Source organism: Equus caballus, chromosome 20 (assembly GCF_041296265.1).
Source record: "Equus caballus isolate H_3958 breed thoroughbred chromosome 20, TB-T2T, whole genome shotgun sequence".
Taxonomy (NCBI): domain Eukaryota; kingdom Metazoa; phylum Chordata; class Mammalia; order Perissodactyla; family Equidae; genus Equus; species Equus caballus.
The window spans coordinates 54,024,834-54,032,191 of NC_091703.1; positions in this window are offsets into that span (position 1 = coordinate 54,024,834).

The following is a 7,358-nucleotide window of genomic DNA, read 5'->3' on the forward strand; positions in this document are numbered from 1 at the left end:
AACTTTTTTGATTATTCAGCTATTATCAAATATAATACAGCTTGTAGAGTAGACCCAGTGAAAATAAAGATTGAATGTATACATCAATTTCAGTGTGCTTTTGTTCCCATTTGGAAAAAAATTCTACAGAAAAATTCAGCTTCCTCTTCCACCGAGTTCCCAACGGGCAAAAATTATTTGAATAAAATGTGCCTTCTTGCCTCTGCTGACCTCTAGTGGTGTCAGGAATAGTGGTGTAAGGGAGGAAGACAATTCCTCTACCCTCTCTGGGTTTGTCTGGCCGGAGAACGAATTAAATTCACATGAGACAGAATAATAGGAGAAAATTAAACACAGCTTTTTTTTTTTTTTTTTTTTTTTTTTTTTTTTTATTAATGTTATGATAGATTACAAGCTTGTGAGACTTCAGTTGTACATTTTTGTTAGTCATGTTGTGGGTACACCACTTCCCCCTTCGTACCCTCCCCCCACTCCCCCTTTTCCCTGGTAACCACCGATCAGATCTCCTTCTCAATATACTAATTTCCACCTATGAGTGGAGTCATATAGAGATCGTCTTTCTCTGACTGACTTATTTCGCTTAACATAATGCCCTCGAGGTCCATCCACGTTGTTGTGAATGGGCCAATTTCGTCTTTTTTTATGGCTGAGTAGTATTCCATTGTGTATATATACCACATCTTCTTTATCCAGTCATCAGTTTCTGGGCATGTAGGCTGGTTCCACATCTTGGCTATTGTAAATAATGCTGCGATGAACATAGGGGTGCAACGGACTCTTGAGATATCTGTTATCAGGTTCTTAGGATAGATACCCAGTAATGGGATGGCTGGGTCATAGGGTATTTCTATTTTTAACTTTTTGAGAAATCTCCATACTGTTTTCCATAGTGGCTGTACCAGTTTGCATTCCCACCAACAGTGTATGAGGGTTCCTCTTTCTCCACAACCTCTCCAACATTTGTCGTTCTTGGTTTTGGATGTTTTTGCCAATCTAACGGGGGTAAGGTGATATCTTAGTGTAGTTTTGATTTGCATTTCCCTGATGATTAGCGATGATGAACATCTTTTCATGTGTCTATTGGCCATATTCATATCTTCTTTTGAGAAATGTCTGTTCATGTCCTCTGCCCATTTTTTGATCGGGTTGTTTGTTTTTTTGTTGTTAAGCAGTGTGAGTTCTTTGTATATTATGGAGATTAACCCTTTGTCGGATATGTGGCTTGTAAATATTTTTTCCCAATTAGTGAGCTGTTTTTTTGTTTCAATTCTGTTTTCCCTTGCCTTGAAGAAGCTCTTTAGTCTGATGAAGTCCCATTTGTTTATTCTTTCTATTGTTTCCCTCAACTGAGGAGTTACAGTGTCCGAAAAGATTCTTTTGAAACTGATGTCAAAGAGTGTACTGCCTATATTCTCTTCCAAAAGACTTATTGTCTCAGGCCTAATCTTTAGGTCTTTGATCCATTTTGAGTTTATTTTGGTGTGTGGTGAAAAAGAATGGTCAATTTTCAATCTTTTGCATGTGGCTGTCCAGTTTTCCCAGCACCATTTGTTGAAGAGACTTTCTTTTCTCCATTGTAGGCCCTCTGCTCCTTTGTCGAAGATTAGCTGTCCATAAACACAGCTTTATAACATATGTACATGGGACAGGCTCAGGCAACCTGAGAAACTCGCCAAAATGGCTGAAGCCACTACCTTCAATATCATCTTAAGCTAAAGACAAAGGAGGATGTTGGGGATGAGGGGAGTCAGTTACAGGAGGCTACCAGACAAGCACAGTAAAAAGGAATAAGATTATTATGCAGATTTAAGTTCTTGCCTTCTCCATTGATAAGAGTTTCTAGAGATAAGGTCATCACCTTCTTCCTGGTACAGAGAGGGAGACAACTTTGCAGATGGAGATTTCCTTTACAATGTAAATGTCTCTTAACAAAGGGTAAGTAAACTCTGCTTTTCAGAGTTGCCTTCCTGTCTGCAGTTTATTAAAAGTAACCAGCCCCAAATAATCTTCATGCCAAAGAGACATATCTTGGGGTGGCCAATTCCAGTCCCCCACCGTGGTTAAAAGGAGCAAGAAGAAACGGGCGGAGATGCCAGGAAAAAACAAAGTACATGCTCTTTGTGGAACGCATGGAATTTATAATACCCCAAACATGTTTTAGTCAGAAGTGCATTTTAGACCACCAAAACGAAAACTCATTGATTGGTGATACTTAAATACTGTTTCCTCTTAAACAAAAAGTTGCTATAGTTGCAAAAATAACCATAAAGTTGCATTTTGCTTGGAAGCAACTCGAGTAAAGGATCTCATCCTAAATTTGCAAACCAGGAACTACCTCAATCAGAGCTGAATTCATGGCAGACCAGTAACAGATGGAATGCGAGGACGGCCCTGGTTTGTATCTCAAGTGCTGTTCACATCCGATTCTCTGGCATCAATATCAGAGAAGACCATGGACCCAAGGACAACCAGGCCAGGCTGCTAGGGCTGCCCAAGGATCTAGTGATCAAGACATCGCCGAGAACAGCCACTGACATTGGGCAAGCGATACATTCTGTGCCAGCACTGTCTCTACTGCATTGAGAGCACCACTGTCCTCACTTGAGGCTTAGAAAGATAACAGTGGCTTAGTCACCAGCTGACAGAGGCAGACCTAGGTCTTTCTGATACCAAAATCTATGCTGTTTTCACCACATTGTGTGCCTCTCACCTATGATGGGAGAGGAAGCAAACCACGATCTGGGGCTTGAAGACAACACGAACCAAAGCCACCACCCCGGGAAGCGAGTAAGGGTCTCAAACACAGAGCAGGTAGAGATGGGTGGGGGGGAGGTGGACAGGGCAGCCCAGGGCTTTGAATCCTGAGTAGTGTCACCAGTTAAAACACAGGACACATGCCACATTTGGGACAAACTTATATCAAAAAACTATCCATTGCTTCATCTGAAATGCAAGTTTGACTGGATGTCTTGTATTTTTGTTTGCTAAATCTCGCAACCCTACTCCTGAATGCCCTTGCGACTCATTTGTTTGAGTTGGAGGCAGGCCCTTGCAGTTGTCCTTGTTAAGTTAATGTTTGATGACTCCTATGGTATTGATAGCAGGCAGTGGATGAAAGGAAATAGAACATTCTTACCTCCGAGGAGGATGGCCTTCTACCTGGGGATCCAAGACTGTGTTTGCTTGAAAAGATGAGTAATAATACAAGGCCATGTCGGAAAATTCAATGCGCACGCAGGTCACCTGGGGATCTTGATAAAACGCAGGTTCTGATTTAGCAGTTCTGGGCAGGGCCTGACACTGCACTCTCACATGCTCCCAGCTTCCGCCCTGCTGCTAGTCTGGCCACACTTGGCGTAGTGAGTATAAACCTTGTGTGCTCAATGGGTGATTCAAACAAAGGGCTCGCTACTGATGAAGCTGTCCACCCCGGGGTGGGTGACAGAAGGGGACAGCAGCTGAAGTTTCACAAGGCTCAGTGCTTCAGACACAGCAATCTTCGGAATGCCTATTATTTTCTGCTGCTGTTGCAGTCTGACTGTGTGTCTTAACTGTATTCTTTTGTCAAAAGACATACAAGGCACTGTTTGGCGGAAGTGCTGACCTGGGGTTGCTATCTATTTTCTACCACTGGAAATACTTCTTCATTTCTACAGGGATTGGACCAGTCATGGGCTTCGGTTGACTTATTTTCCTGCAGACATTGATGTTAAACAATGGGGAGGATCTCATCTCATCTTTCTGTCTCCAGGGTAAAGGAATCCTTTCCGCACAATTCCACTTTTCAAAGCTAATTCTTTTTGAACAAAGGGGGCAGGACTGGATTGTGGGGTCAGCTCCAGCAAGGCTGGTTAAGGAGAAACCTCACCTGCACCAGACGGAGGAGTGGGGTTTCCCCACCCAGGACCAGCAACGTGGCTGCCACTGAACGAATCTCTGTTGTGGATTTCAAGGCCTCTGACCTCATACGTGGCCGACCTGGAGGCAGATGTCAATTTCAGGGTCATCAGCAAAAATCTCGACTCCTCTTTTCTGGGTTTGGAAGGAAAGAGGAAAACTGTGGTTTATGAGGGTCTGCCGAATGCCAGGCCTCGTGCTTAAGTCCCTCACTGGTCACAGACATCAGCTTGAAGTAAGAGTTAGCAGGCAGCCTCTGATTTTAAATTTTTGTTGAATTCATTTTATTAGTAGGAATAAATGTCTATCTTTAAAGTCTACAAACAAACCAAACATTTCAAGAATTTCTTTTTGCTTTTCTTGACGTGGATGCCCAGATACACCAGAAAATGATTTGGGAAATTGTTCAGATAGAGGATAATCTTACCCATGGAAAACCCTTTGCAATTCCATTTCCTGGAGGAGACTGGGGCTGCCCCTCCACTTGGGCGGACGTGTCTCTGGGTACGAGTATCATCTGATTCAATTAACTCCAGCATCTCTTCCAACCCCGTGACTCTTCTGTCTGCATGTTTCACACTTGACAGGATGCTTTGTCACTATGTAAAGCTATTCTCCATGACGCCTCCTGGGGATAATAAACGCAACGAAATTATAGTTTAAAATTCAACCACAAAGACCAGAAAGGAAAAACAATTGAATTAACTAGATTATTGGATTCTTTTGCAATTGTGAAAGGACAACAGGGGCATCTAGACTCCTGGGAAACAGCAGCTACTTCTAGGTGTATATTACGGCCCTGTGAATAGGGGATGCAGCTTAAAGGAGAACTTGAGAATTCTCCACACCCGCCTCTCCACCATACTGGTATCCTTGTTACGCACAGTCTGACAACAGCACAGGTCCTTCCCGCCCCTTGACGTGCTCTGCTATTAGGATTGACAGCAGGCGCTCCAGGTCCAGGCAGATCTGTGCTCAAACTTCCTTTCAACCATCTACGAGCTCTGTGATGTGGAAAGTTACTTAACTTCTCTGGGACCTACCTTAAAAGGTGGTTGTAAAGATTAAGTAAGAGTAGAAATTTCGTGCCTAGCACAAAGCTGGACACAGAGCAGACGCTCAAAAACCGTAGCTGTTATGATTATTGTATCATTAGAAAGAGAAGAGTCTATGGAAAGAGAATGTAAGGGCACTGGGGAGTGAAAACAGCAAGTGTGGATGAGAGAGGGAAGTCCACTGCCTCCACATCTCCTGGAACGGCTACTGTCTTGGGTGGTTAGAAGTCTGGCCAGGAAGCCAACCTGAGTCTACCAGGCAGGTCTGGGAATGCATCGAGGGAGAATGGGCCCGCATAGACCCACCACCTGAGGACACTTGCAGTTCACCACCACCAGGAAAACAAAAGCAAATCGTCCCTCTGGCCCATTCTGGGCTGTTGGCCTGGTGGTCTGGCATGTCAGAAGGCTTTCACTGGAAGGTGGCCAAGCAGGAGGTCCCTGCAGGACTGGGCTCCTTAATGCAATCAGAGGCCATGCAGGGAAACAAGATGGAATAATCTCTCCCCAGCCAGTGTCTGGATCTTTTTAAAGCCTTGTGTTTTACAGTTATTAGCTCAACTCTGGAAGAAGAAGGTGCCTCGCCAACACTTGTTTCTGGTCCTTTTGATAATAGCCCTTCTAAGAGGTGTAAGATGGTCTCTCATTGTGGTTTTGATTTGCATTTCCCTGATGATTAGTGATGCTGAGCATCTTTTCCTGTGCCTGTAGGCCATCTGTGTGTCTACTTTGGGAAAATGTCTATTAGATCTTCTGCCCATTTAAATGGGATTGTTTGTTTTTGCTATTGAGTTGTACAAGTTCTTTATACATTGTGGATATTAACCCCTTATTAGATACACAATTTGCAAATATTTTCTCCCATTCTGTAGGTTGCCTTTTCATTTTGTTGATTTCCTTCGCTCTGCAGAAGCTTCTTAGTTTGATGTTATCCCACTTGTTTATTTTTGCTTTTGGTGTCAGATTCAAAAGCTCATCGCCAAGACTGAGGTCAGGGAGCTTATTGACTATGCTTTCTTCTAAGAGTTTTATGGTTTCAGGTCTGTTTGTTTGTTTGTTAGATTTGTTTTGTTTGAGGAAGATTAGCCCTGAGCTAACTGCTGCCAATCCTCCTCTTTTCTGCTGAGGAAGACTGGCCCTGAGCTAACATCATGCCTACCTTCCTCTACTTTATATGTGGGATGCCTACCACAGCATGGTGTGCCAAGCAGTGCCATGTCTGCACCTGGGATCTGAACCGGTGAACCCCAGGCTGCCAAAGTGGAACGTGCAAACTTAACCACTTTGAGTTAATTTTTGTGCTCCCAGAAGGTGCCAGGCTGGCATCGGGCCTAGGACTTCTTTTCAAAGACCATCAAGTGGAACTCAGGGCAAACTAGCTTGGAGCTTTGGGAATTCAACCACACAACCCTTGGCTTCTCAAAGGAGGCACTGGGGCAAGGAGTGAGGACCGAGGGTGTGGCTGTCTTTAAAAACAATTCATGGAGGGATAGATTTTAGTTTTCCCTGTATAACCTTCTAGTCTGTTTGAATTATTTACAAAGGTCATGTGATTATAAATGGCTTATAGTTTTGAATCATTAAAAAGTCATCTCTTTTTCTTTTTCCACTTAATTTTTATCGGGTCAGACTCTCCGCTTCAGCTGGGGTTATAGGAAGAAGTCATCCCACACAGAGGGGCAGGGTTTCCTCTGAGAAGCCTTTTCTCTCACTGTGTCTTATCCATCATGTGGTGGCTGGTCATGGCTTTCTCGGGGTGCAGAATGAAACGGGGTGATTGGCTACATGCTAATCCCCAGGTTGGCATTCGACCACCCTGGGAGCAGGAAATCAGGCCTCACACGGCCTGGGGAGGGGTTGCTGAATGGCCCAGGTTGTCATAACTCTGTGATGAGCCCGTCCTCTGAAGAGGGGAGGAGGAACAGAGGGGCAAGGTGTGGTCAGGAACGGTTATGCCCTGTGGTGGCCCTGAGGGAATGGCATCAAGTCTGGCGAGTCGTTAAGTCAGTTCACTAGGAAGGACATTTTCACGGATACACACTCAGCCAGCCTGGGCAGGATTTCCCCGGAGCAGGGTGGAGCTGGGAGAGTCGTGGACCCCAAGCCGTTGGCAGGAGCCCCGGTCCAGACCAGAGACCACTGGGAACCACAGTTGTGCCTGGTCACCCTGAAAAGCTGCCCCTTCACCAGGTCAGCCCCTCCATCCCCCACCAAACAGCCCTGATGCGGAGCTGAGCTCCAAATCACACGACTTTGGAACACAACAGCTATCTTTCAAGAAAGTATATCAAGGCTAGGGACTCTTGGGTCAGTTTGCATGAAGAGTCATCGGTTATATCTCAGTCTCAATGCTACTTGGAATTGTTTCACCAAAGCAAAACCCAGTCTTGGTGGCTATGTTAGGTG